Raw genomic sequence first — 13,500 nt, 5'->3', positions numbered from 1 at the left:
TGTTCCTTGCCTAATAGTCAAGTATTATATGCAACATCAATGCCCGGCGGGTCATACAGCAGGGATGGGGCCTCTGTGTGTGAGGCTCGAGTCTCCTGTGTAGTAGGCAATCGTCCTACCCATCTCCGCCGGGACTCTGAAAGTGCCTGAAAGTCTGCACTTGGGGCACATTTGGTGTCCCTGTGCATAGTCCAGCTCAAACCAGTTCTGGGAGCCATTGGCTCCTGCTCTGGCGCGAAACTAGACAAAGGACATGGGTGTAGCCAGCCCTCTGTCTGCCCCTCCCCTAGGATGGTCCCCTGAATCTGTCCAACACACTCCCGTGGGTATAAAATGGGTTACCTGGCTACAGGACATTAGATGTTATGTGGACAAGATTCTACAAGAAGAAACAACTGACCTTTGACCGTTTGGACACCTTGAACTTCGCTGGAACTTGACTGGGCTTGAATTCGTCCCCCTTTCCGTCCAAAGCCTAGTTTGTGCTGTGACTCCATACAGGCTCTGTGCAGGACCTGTGGGGCACTTAAGACAATAGAAGAATCTCTCTTGGAGTGAAGGAGTCACTCTCCTGCTTCGCAGGCACCTTAAGCGCAACTGACGGGTAGCTGCTCCAGAGCTCCTGTGGACTTCGTAGATTTCAGCAACATGTAAGAAAAAGGGGTCAGGCAGATCAGGTCGATCACCCCTTTTCAAGGTTTGCCCGGCGTTAGCCGCCTCTCACCCAACTCACGGTTACCAAATAAAGAGTCAGGCGCTGGAGACTGGAAGGCAGGAAACAGGAGTTTATTCCGACGGAGCAGAACACGTCAAATCACACAACAGGGTATCTTCTCGAGGTGCTCTAACTGCATCTATGAGGCCTGGCCTCTTATACACAGGTTTATGGCTTTATTACATTTATGACATCCGTGGTATTGCTTTGAAGTTCAAAAAGGCATCTTTGGAATCCCCGGTTCAGGCCCGTTCTCACACATATCTACAGTAGAGGTCCCCACCCAAATCTCAGCATGATGGCTATCGCGCAGCTAGACATTCCGCTGGGAACAGGAATGTGGGCGATCGGTCGGATCTAGGGGTGTGAAGGCATTGATTAATCCCCGCTCCTTTGATGTGGGGCGAGGTCCTACTGTAGGGGGCAATAAACTGCATCTGTTGAGCTAAGTGATGGCCTGGGGTCAGGCCGGACAATCGGGCAGGGAGGAAGAGGTTATCAAAAGGGCCTGTTCTATGAATGAGATGAAAGAGTGAGGGGGGTTCAGCACGGGAGGTGGCTCGGAGACAGGGTCGCGCTGGAGGTGCGTTTATGACTCAAGCAGGAGAGACCGGGGGCTGTCGGGGATGCTTGCGAGGCCAGGGAGTGAGGGGGAGAGAGAGACGCTGGCTATCGGGAGTGGGCAGAGAGGCCATGGCAATCAAAAATGGTTGCTGCTTACGCGCACGTATGGATCTGAAAAGGACAAGATGGCGCCGATAATGTTTACGCCACAATCCAGATTTTAACAGTCCTCCCTTTTCAACATATCTAGCCAGCTTGTCAATTTATGTCTATCCCCATTATATTACGTATTTCGATATCATACAAAGCTTTCATACGTTCAGCTTCAAAATTCGGAGTCTTAGGGCACATGCAGTTAGTAATGAGTGAACACAAAGGTGGCAAGCATTGAATACCTAGGCAACACCCACACAGTACCACGACCGGTATCAATATAAATGTAAACAACCTCCATCCCCAGTCCTTCAAAGTACCCCAAAACCAGCTCCCAAGCGACCATCCTTCTTGCTCCTGGTGAACCTCTGAGGAAAGTCTGTGGAGGTGCTCGATTGCTTTGTAGACTGAGGGCGAGTTATCTGGCACGTAGGTGCAACAGCTGGATCCGATGATGCGGCATGCTCCTCCACGGTCAGCTAGAACCACATCTAGAACAAGGCGGTTCTGAAGAGCCACCAGGCGGACTGCCTGAAGCTCGGCCGGATTGTTAGTGAGGATGCCAGCCGTGATGTTCATGGTTGTTTCTACTGCCTGGGTCAGGTGTCGGATGGCGCGGCTGTTTGCCATTGGGCCCCACAGAGGAATAAGTCCCTTCACTGCATCCAGGAACTGTGCTCCGGTGGAGTCGGCTTGTTCAATGTCTCTTGCGCGCTTCTGCCGGTGATGGTTTGCTGGGGCCACGTACGTTGGAGGGAGAATAAAGGCGATGTAGCAAGTACCACCCCAACCTTTTGGAAGCCAAGTGTAAGCTTTGGTGCCACAAACAAAGTACATATTCGGAGAAGCAACAAAGGAGGGGGGATCAATTGAGTCCAATGTTCTGGTGATGTGGCAGGAACTGTGACCCACCAGCTGTGTTCCCAGGCCTTCGAGGCACACGAGGCCCGTGACATTGATAACAGACAGAGCCACAGTCAGAGTGGCAGCAGTTCGTTTCCGTAGGTAGGAGAAGGTGGGTCTGGCTGGATTATGGAACACCTGCATTTCAACTCGTTCCTTGGCAGGGATGTCCATATGGAAGGAGGAACCAGAGGTCAAAGGACAAAAGGGAGCAGATGTCCTCCCGGTTTTGTTCAGCCAGAACCCATGGTAGAAGTGTGACACTGTTTGACCAGAAGTGGCGTTGTCCTTGCAGCTCTCTTGCAAGAGGATCAACCAGGCAAGGCAGGAGCCGTGAACTGAGAAAGGGGAAGGGATGAAAGGGATGGAGTGTCCGGTGGCATGCGGGAGCAACCCGCAGATCCAGCAGTTTGTGGCGTTGGCGGCAAGGTTGTGTTGGTGCAACAGTTGCACGAAGGAATTGTTCCAGAACTCCTTACGCCTTTCTCGGAGCTGAAGCGAAGGGAGATCAGGTGATGCTCTTTCATAGTGGTTGGCTGAGCAGAGGTCAGCAATATCTGATGAGCGGGTGCGCTCTCTTCCACGATCCAGAAGGAAGTCATGAGGAGGAGGCAAAAGAGGAGGACAATGAAAAGGGCAATTGTCTTTGATTTGTGCATACTGTCAGTCTTTGGGTTCCTGTAGTGGGTATTTCCGGTTGCTTCCATCATCTTCTTATCTGGCGCTTCCATCATCTTCTTATCTGGCGCTTCCATCATCTTCGAGGTGCTCGGTAGTGGGCAGAACCGCAGACTTCGTTTAGCTTCTCTCCGGGTAACCCTTGGTTGTGTTTAGGCTACCGTTCTGAGATTCAACTTAGTCCGTGGTCTACTTAGCCGAAGCTCCCTCCTTTCGACGCAGGAAATACCCTTCCCTGGATGGCACAGTGGGATCAGAGAATTTTGCAAGTTCGAGTGCCTCGGTATCAGGATAAAAGTTCAGTGATGGCCGGTCTTTGTTCAGGAGCTCTTCTTGGGTGCTGACGTTTTCTGTCGTGGCCAGGGTCGAGGAGACCTTCTTACAGTGGTGTGCGTGCAGCCAGTGCCGTTTCCCCTCCACTCGAAGAGCCGTCCGGGTGGTGATCAGTACTTGCCAGGGGCCCGTCCACCGGGGTTCCAGACTCTTCGCCCGTTGGAAATTTCGGATCAGCACATAATCCCCCGGTAGGATATCGTGACCCGGACCCCTGGAAGCATCGGAGATGGCCTGCTGCACCTGCTGATGAATGACAGACAATGTTTTAGTCAATTTGCACAAGTAATACAGTAGGACAGTAGGACGTCCGGGACGTCGTGAATGGAGGTCGGTTTAGGGGCAGTCCAGAGGTTCATCGGTCGCCCAAATACAACCTCGTAGGGGGTCAAATGGTGCTTAGTGGGAGTGGAGCGCATCGATAGCAATGCCAGTGGGAGGGCATCTGGCCATTTAAGTCCTGTGGTGGCCACTATCTTCGACAGTTTTAGTTTCAGTGTGGCGTTGTGTCGCTCAACTAAGCCAGCAGATTGGGGGTGAAAGACTGCATGAAACCTCTGTTTTACATCCAACCCTTTCAAGATTAGTTGGATAACTTCAGCTATGAAGTGGGGGCCGTTGTCGCTCCATAGAATTCGACAAAGACCGTAGCGAGGGAAAAATTCTTTCAGTAGTACCTTGGCAGTGGTCATGGCAGTGTTATCACGGGTTGGATAGGCTTCTACCCATTTGCTGAAGGCACACACAATGACTAATACATACTTCAGGCTTTGGCATCTTTCTAGTTGGATGTAGTCCATCTGGAGGACCTCAAAAGGATGGTCGGGGACCCCAAACCCTCCCCGGGGTACCACAGTTCCTTTCCCAGGGTTGTGTTGCAGGCAGATAAGGCATTGCTGGACCAGGCGTCTGGCTGAGTCGGGGATTTTGTCGTTGTGCCAGACCTTGGAGATGAGTTCGATCATGGGGGCAGATCCTATGTGTGCAGGGGAGTGAGCCATAGTCAGTATGGGGATCAGGTACGAGTTGGGTAGCAACCATTTGTTAGTGTCCTTTGTCCGCCAGCAGCCTTCATCGTCTTTCAATCCCACCCGTGCCCATTCAGTCAATTCGTGTGGTGAGCTGGCCATCTGGATGTCCCTAATCGTTTCCCTAGCGTCAGTCCATTTTTCTGCTTGTGACCTGGTCACATACATGCGTGTCGTCGTCCTATTCTCAGCTGTGGTTCGGGCAGTGATGTCGGCCAGTGCGTTTCCCTGTCCGACTAAGTCTGTCACCTTCCTGTGTGCCTGGCATTTGATTACGGCTAATCGTTTGGGGAGGAGAACTGCTTCAATCAGGGCGGAGACTAGATCTCCGTGGAGGATGGGTGTGCCGTGGGACGTCAGGAATCCCCTTTCTCTCCACAAGAGTCCAAAATGGTGAACCACTCCGAAGGCGTACTGGCTGTCCGTGTAAATGTTTGACGTGGTCCCTGTCGCTATAATACATGCTTGTGTGAGGGCAATCAGTTCTGCCGCCTGTGCGGATCGTTGTGTGATGCGGGCTGTCTCAATTACTGTTCGGGCTGTCGTTACTGCATAGGCAGCTGAGGTGGTGCCGTCGGAGAGTTTGATGCAAGAGCCGTCTACCCATAGCTCTCCGTCAGGGTCTGTGAAGGCGGTGTCTCAGAGGCCAACTCTACTCCTAGTCTGTTCGTCGGTGAGGGTCACACAGTCATGTATAGGGGAGACATTTGGGTCGTTTTCGGGCAGAGGCAACAAGGTGGCTGGGTTCAGTGTGGTGCATCTTTTCAGCGTGATGTGGGGTGCAAGCAGAGTCAGTTCGTATCCAGTCAGTCGTGCGCTAGTCAGGTGTTGTGTCTTAGTCTGGTTCAGGAGGGTGTCAACAGCATGGGGCACTAATACCGTGAGGGAATTCGAGAGTACAATCCCCTCACTTTGTCGGATGGAGACAGCAGCGGCAGCTGCGGCTCGAAGGCAGGCAGGCAAGGCTCTCGCTACGGGGTCAAGGGTGGCAGAGAAATAGGCACATGGTCGTTGCTTGGGGCCAATAGTTTGAGTCAGGACAGACAAAGCGCACCCCTCCCTTTCGTGAGTGTAGAGAGAGAAGGGCTTGGTGTAATCGGGGGTTCCTAGGACTGGTGCAGAACAAAGGGCGTCTCGAAGTTCTTTGAAGGAAGATTGGCATTCGGGGGTCCAAGGGAGTGGGAAGGGGACATCTTTGGCTAGTAGGGAAAGTAGTGGCTTTACAATGAGGCTGAAATTTGGCAACCACTGCCGGCAGAAGGAGGTGAGGCCTACCAGGGAGCGGACTTGTTTCTGGGTCTTTGGGACAGGGGTTTCTAGAATGGCCTGAATTCGATCGGGTGTAAGCTTTCTCCCGTCTTTGGACAAGAGGTGGCCTAGGTAGGTGACCTGGGGTTGGCAGAATTGCAACTTTCTCTTGGAGACCTTGTGGCCATTTTCCGCAAGGAAGTGCAAGAGTTGGATGGTGGCTGTGACTGCAAGTGGAGTGGTGTCGGCCGCCAAAAGGATGTCATCGACGTACTGTATCAACACCACTCCCTCCGGTAGCTGAACGGCGTCCAGCTGTCTCTTGAGGGCCTGGCTATAGATGATGGGACTTTCTGTGTAACCTTGGGGAGCTCTACAAAATCTATATGAGCGGGATTTTAATGTGAAGCCGAAAAGGTAGCGGCTGTCTGGGTGGATGGGGATGGAGAAGAAAGCGTTCTTGAGGTCTATTACAGTGAAGGTGGTGGCTGTGGAAGGAATCAGGGTCAGAATGGTGGCGATATCTGAGACTACGGGGTACTGAGGTACAACTACCTTGTTGACCTCTCGAAGGTCGATGATGAAGCAGTACGCTTTCTCATCTCCCTCGCCCTGCTTCTTCACAATGGGTAGGATAGGGCTGTTGCAAATATTGCTGACTACTTCCTCTACCACTCCTGCCTCTACCAGGGACTGGATTATCATTACCAATGCCTTCTCACCTTCGGGCGATATCCGATACTGTGGGAGTTTTGGGAGTATCGCATCTTGGCGAACAGTTATGTGCACGGGGTCGATCATCATTCGTCCTACGTCAGCGTCAGTTTTAGCCCACAGATACAGAGGTAGAGAGTCAAGTAAGGATGCGTCAGCGTCAGAGATGGAGAACATGTGTCGTGCGGGATGAGGTCTGAGCAGAGTCGGGTTATCGCACAGAATGACTCGAACTCCGTCCTGTGAACACCTGATAGTAGCTCGGTAATGCTTCAGTAAGTCAAGTCCCATAATGGCATCGGGGGTGTTGGAGGAAAGCAGAAACAACGTGTCAGTGGGGTTACTGTCCAAGGCGAAGGAAACCGGTGCGGATAAGGGGTTAGTGGAGGGCGTTCCATCAAAGCCTATTGATGTTATGTGTGAGCCAGACAAGGGTGCCCTTGGAATCAGTCGTTTAGATAACGCACTACGTGTCGCGCCAGTGTCTACCAGAAATGGAGACTTCGTGCCTAGGACCTTAGCGGTGACATAAGGAGCTTGCTGGTCAACATAGAGCTCGACTGGATCCCTCCCTTGCCCTAGGCAGTCCTATGCAAAGTCGCGGGCATCGTCACAGTCAGTCTGCTGGCACTGGTTCTGTCGGGGGTGGTCAAAAGTGTTCGGTCTGCCTGATCTGTCATTGCTGGCGTCATTTGCGTGCCCTCGTCCCTGTCCTCTATTTTTCGGCCCACCCGCTACGTCTTTTGCGTCCCTATTTTTGTACATTTCTAGCAGGACCGGGCACTGGGACTTCCAATGCCCATATCCTTTGCAAAACGCACACTGGTTCTCATCGAGGTCTGTTCGTGGAGCGCCAGGTGCGGGTGTGCGGTCTCTTGGGGGTGGATTTCTAGGAGCATTCGACTGGTAGTTTCCTCTATACTGTTCCCTTCCTGTCGTCACTCCTTGCAATTGAGCAATCATCACTCGTTCTTTCAAGTCCTTTTTCTTTTTCTCAGTCGCCCTATCGTTCTCGTTCTTTTGCCGTTCGTAGTATTGAGCCATCTGAAGGATAGCCGCGGGTTTGGAGGCAGCCCAACTACTTTCACTAGTCTGCAATTTTTGCAAGACTTCTGGTGTCAGGCCTTTTACAAAGTTCTGGACGAACAAGTGATGTCCGGTCGCAGAGGTCATGTCCTGGCCACTGTAATCGGAGAACACCGTTTCGAACCGGGAGAAATATTCTGAGGCATCTTCCTGTGGTTTCTGGCAGCAAGCCGTTACTATCGACCAGTCCACCTTCTTTTCTGGTACTATGGTTTTCAGTTTTAGTACTATTTTGTCTGGCAGGTCTAGAATCGATTTCAAGGGTTTCTGTCCGGGCTCTCGCTGTTTGTCTATGCCATCGAGTTGTGACCAGGTATGTCCGAACAGCTCAAGGTGGTCGACTTTCCGGATTTGCTTCCACACATCAGCTGGCAGACATAGCCCGAAAAACAAGTCGATGTCCGCTAGGGTCATAATCGTCGAACCCAAGGCGGTACCTAATTCTGTGTAGAAGGCGGTGGGGTTATTTCGTAGATCGGGCAAGGACTTTCGGAAAGTCAGGATGTCTTGCCGATCCCAGGGTTGGTAGACCCAGTTGTACACTACCCTCCCTCTTGCATCTTGGTGGTTAATATCGTCGTGTGTTCCCTGTCCTCGTGAGGGGACCCAATAAGGTGCCGCTTCTCTTATGGGCATCATGGTGTCAGTTCTCTCGGTTTGAGGTTCAGTCGCTACAGGGGTCGTGGTGTCGGCTTCTAATTTTTGTTCAGTGAGGTGGCGGAAGACTTCAAGCGTGCGCGAGAAGAGGTCCGTCACATCACCCTCGCCCTCGTCTCCAATGTCGACTTTTCTATACAGAGTCGTTAGGCTTTCAGGACCTTTGGCTTGGTACCGATCTTCATAGGCATTAAGGGTGTGGTAACAAAAACGTGCAACAAAGTGTCGTTTGTGGTTATCAGCATATGTATTGCATATATCTGTCACGTAATCTTCGTTTTCTTTCCGTTCTACTAGCGTCTTTACGATCTTATCAAACCCTGCTCGTTCATTCTTACTCAATCGATTTAGCCTAGCAAAGTCTTTCTTCTCAGTTTCGGGCTCATCTAATGTTGCTGCTTGCGCTGCGCTGAGTGCAAGGGGCTCGGCCGGCGCGGAGGCCGTGAGGACCGAGGCTCTGGTACTGCTCTCATCTGTGCTAGGGGGTTGCGTGCGTTGTACTAGAGGTTGGGAAGGGGCGTATGGAGGGGGCATGTAGATGATCGCGGGACCTAGCAGTAGATCATCGTTCGCTCGCTGCTTCGAAGGTAGCTCAGGGTAAAGCGTAGAGGGTGTTCTAACGGGACATTGGCTCGATGTCTCGGATTTTTGCTTCAGTCTAGCTCCCTCCCTTTCCTTTATCTCTTCTTTCAACTTGCTCGCGGCTAAATGAGCTGCTTTTCGCAATTCTTTCTCTAGTCTGACTTTGTTTCTTTTCTTTCGTTGTTCCGTCTCCTTGCGCCACATGCCGAAACTATCAAGCATAGTGGGCGTTGTTTTATTGTTACAAAGGGCTGTTTCCAGCACGCTTATTTTTGCGTCATCGAAGGATCCTATCAGTGGCCACTGACTTTCCTGATCCTTTTTAGTATATTTATGCCATAACTTACTATAAGCTACGGCGACTAGTCCATACTTTAAAAACATATCCTTATTAGGGGTGCCCTCCAGAGGAGCCGGATGATCCACCTCTAATAAGCGGTCCGGGCTGAACCAACTACTGAACAATGGGGAGAAGATAGGCATGACGGGTTACAATGGGGACAAAAGTCTGCACTACCTACCCTTTCACTGCTTACAAAGACTAGACAGAATATCTCTATTCCACGTTATTTGTAAGCAGAGAATACCTCCAAAGAACCAATATCGAACAATTAATGTCCGTTCAATCAAACAATCAGTGGCGAGAAAGAAATAGGCAAGACGGGTTACAACGGGGGCAAAGGCCTGCGTTACCTATTCTTCACTATCTGCAAAGGCGGACAGAATACTTTTATCCTTCCCCGTTTGTAGACAGAGAATTCTCGAGAAAACAATCCTCGAAAAACAATGTTCGGGCAAACAATCAATCAGTGGGGGAGAAAGATAGGCACGACGGATTACAACGGGGGCAAAGGCCTGCGTTACCTACCCTTCACTACCTGCAAAGGAAGAGAGAATACTTTTCTATTCCTCTCCGTTTGCAGACAGAGAATCTCCAAGAGAACCAACAATCCGGAGAGTAATACTAGTATTTTCCAATTAATCAATCAAATATTTCACAGTTTGTCGTGTTACACGACCTTACCCGGACCGCATGGACAGTTTCCTGTCTTCCGATTCCAGCGCCCGATCGTCCTCTATCTTCTGTCGTGGCACTCCTGATGGTTCCCAGTCAGGACCGTAGATCACTCGAGAGAGGTCTGCTCGGAACCAGTGAAGTTCGGATGATCGGCTGCCAGACGAGGGTCTATCGGGCAGGTGCACTTCCCGATCGTTGCAGTCGTTCACTCCGTCGTCAGGACCTCTCCCACTGGATCCACGTGTCGCTGATGGGCCCCACGTTTGGGACGCCAATTGTAAGAAAAAGGGGTCAGGCAGATCAGGTCGATCACCCCTTTTCAAGGTTTGCCCGGCGTTAGCCGCCTCTCACCCAACTCACGGTTACCAAATAAAGAGGCAGGCGCTGGAGACTGGAAGGCAGGAAACAGGAGTTTATTCCGACGGAGCAGAACACGTCAAATCAGACAACAGGGTATCTTCTCGAGGTGCTCTAACTGCATCTCTGAGGCCTGGCCTCTTATACACAGGTTTATGGCTTTATTACATTTATGACATCCGTGGTATTGCTTTGAAGTTCAAAAAGGCATCTTTGGAATCCCCGGTTCAGGCCCGTTCTCACACATATCTACAGTAGAGGTCCCCACCCAAATCTCAGCATGATGGCTATCGCGCAGCTGGACATTCCGCTGGGAACAGGAATGTGGGCGATCGGTCGGATCTAGGGGTGTGAAGGCATTGATTAATCCCCGCTCCTTTGATGTGGGGCGAGGTCCTACTGTAGGGGGCAATAAACTGCATCTGTTGAGCTAAGTGATGGCCTGGGGTCAGGCCGGACAATCGGGCAGGGAGGAAGAGGTTATCAAAAGGGCCTGTTCTATGAATGAGATGAAAGAGTGAGGGGGTTCAGCACCGGATGTGGCTCGGAGACAGGGTCGCGCTGGAGGTGCGTTTATGACTCAAGCAGGAGAGACCGGGGGCTGTCGGGGATGCTTGCGAGGCCGGGGAGTGAGGGGGAGAGAGAGACGCTGGCTATCGGGAGTGGGCAGAGAGGCCATGGCAATCAAAAATGGTTGCTGCTTACGCGCACGTATGGATCTGAAAAGGACAAGATGGCGCCGATAATGTTTACGCCACAATCCAGATTTTAACAAACATAAGAGGAGGGTTCCTGAAGGTCCCTGAGGTTGATCTGTCCTCTCACTGAGTTTGAGGCTAGTATCCCTCGTGGGGGCTGCGTAACCCGAACCCCTGTGCACCGCGTCCATTTGCAAGTACATATGCTTGTTGGCGATTCCTGAGCTTGTAAATTGGACTCCGTGTAGTCCTGACCCTGAGCAGTATTTGCACCAAAGATCTCTGGCCACCTCTCACTGTGTGGTGAGTGGGCTGGTACTTTGCTATCTTGCTCGAGGTCCCCCGCGACTCCTGGTCCTTTGGCCTGTGGGTCCTCCTGAGGGTCATCTTGACTGTTTTGGGGCTTTCCGGGTTGCTCCCAACGTGCCCTGACTCCCCATTGCTTGGTGAGTCCCCTGGACCTTGCTGGTCCACACCGTTACCTGTTTGTCTTTCCTGCATGGGTTGCTGTTGCCAAGGCTTGTTGGTGCTCCCGCCGGACACCGACCCCTCAGCACTTGACATCCTTCGTGGGACAGCTCACCTCCGACTCCTGGTTGTCCTTGACGCCTCTGGGACCTCGTGGTTGCAGAGTCAAGCATCCCTTCTTCGCACCTCAAGCACCCGACATCGGTGGGCATTCGTCTACTGAGCCCCTGGTCACCCTGACGTGACCCAGACTCTGTCCCCTCTGCTTTCAGGTTCCTGTCATCTATAATCCAGGCTTGGATTCCACCGGACCCTTTTCACCTTCACGGCAGCAGTACTTCTTCACCAGCTTCCATAGAGAACGCCAAGAGTTTCCGATGCCACTTCAGACCTATACACCCGGCTTCCCTGGGATAGGTAACTCTGATACTACGGTATCCACGGGTGGGGTGGCTCTTTAACCCCTTCAGTGCTAATGACAAGGGTAACTCGTCATGGAGTTTCCATTGATTTCAATGGAAATTACATGGACCTACTCGCACACCCCTTAGCATCCAAGTGGTTAAACTCTTAAGTTCCAAAGGGTTTGCTCAAAGTCCTCTTAGAAGGGTCCTTAAACTTTAACTTTGCAACCCCAACATTCCCATAGAGTTGTATGGAGCACGCGGTCACGTTTCCTCACTGCACCCGTCCTCCGTGGGTCTCCTGTGTCCTTACCTTTGGGTCCCAGTGATTCTACGTGCACTAGGCACTGTGTCTAGTCAAGTCGTGATTGTATACCACTATTTTAGTATATGGTTTGGTCTCCCCCTGGAGCCCGCTGTGTATTGTGCTACTTACAACTGTTCTATTGATCCAGTATTGTGTGCTTTGTGTTCTATCCTCGTGTAGAGGATAGTAGAGAGTGTTATATTAATAAATACATATTTTTATAGAACTACTTTGTGGTTCTCCTTCATATAGTCATTCAGGAGGTGATATTCTGGTAAAACAAGCTGCTTTACATTCCTTCAAGATTAAGCCTGAGGGCTGCTCTCCATAGCTACCACTAGGATAGCGTTCAATAGGTTATCGTTGACCTCATACATCATAAGGGTCGTGTGGATTGCTACAGGGTGCCCACTGGACAGCATATACCAAGCCACCGTCTCGAAATATTATGCTAGTAAAGACCCAGATGCCCCTCTGATCTAATAACACGGTTGAGTGCTCTGCATTTCTAGTGATGACAGGAACTCTTATAGTACAGTGAAACTCTGGCAACCCGACTACGCTGATAACTGTACATCTTGTCTCATGCAGTGGTTGAATCTGCATGACATGAGATCCCCCTACCCCCCACATACACACACCGTCACCTTAGTAAGACAGACCCTTCAATACAGGAATAGGCTAATTGAGTCCCTGGTCCCAGCATAGAAACTTTCAACCTCACAGTGCTATGATTGGTCAATCATAACTTCATTGTGGACTTGCGCTGGATTGCGGGAATTGAGCGGTGGGTTATTCTCTTCAGGTACACCAGTGCACGCCGTTGAGTGGAGCATGGACTTACCCCACGAGAACCAACTGAGATGGGTTTGTGATTTAGGCTCACTCGAAACTCATTCACAGAACACCCGGAGCTGCCAGTACCATGACTATGCATAAGCCGCTGTAATGACCCCACAGGAGCTGGACTTGGGAACTCTAGGGCAACCATAAACAACAGCTGACAGCATGTGTGGCCTGCTGCTTAGCACAGTTAACATAGATGATGAGTGTGCTCAAATTCTGGCTGTGTATACGGGTTTGAACACCACGCAGTGTCTTTTCCTCCTGTCCATGCAGAATGAAAAGCAGTGTATGTTCCCTCCTGGTCTGTCTTCATCCCACAATTTATTTATTTATTTATTTATTTGTGCATTTTTATAGAGCGTTTCACAATAGGAACAGAACTGGTACATGAGAACATTACAAGTGAACCAAATAAAAAGGCAAACGTTACATTAAATGAAGCAAAAATGACAATCGTGAGCCAGCAAAATACAAGAGGTAGCAAACGGTGCATTACAAAAGTGAGAATCGTGAACCAACAAAATAAAAGAGGTAGCAAACGGTGCAATACAGGAGGAAAAAGTGACGTGTGCAAGTTACAAAAGCATACAAGGTAAACATAAAGCTATAATACTGCAATATATGGAGGGCACTCAAGCACAAGAACAAATAAGAAGGGAATGGTGGCATTTGTGCAGGTAAACAATTGTAGGAGGTAGAAAACAGTGTGTTACAAGAGAAAGTGACGGGTGCAGGTTACAC

This window comes from Lissotriton helveticus, chromosome 1_1 (genome assembly GCF_964261635.1).
Source record: "Lissotriton helveticus chromosome 1_1, aLisHel1.1, whole genome shotgun sequence".
Classification (NCBI taxonomy): Eukaryota; Metazoa; Chordata; class Amphibia; order Caudata; family Salamandridae; genus Lissotriton; species Lissotriton helveticus.
The sequence above is the reverse complement of the archived record's forward strand: the minus strand, read 5'-3'. Positions refer to the sequence as shown.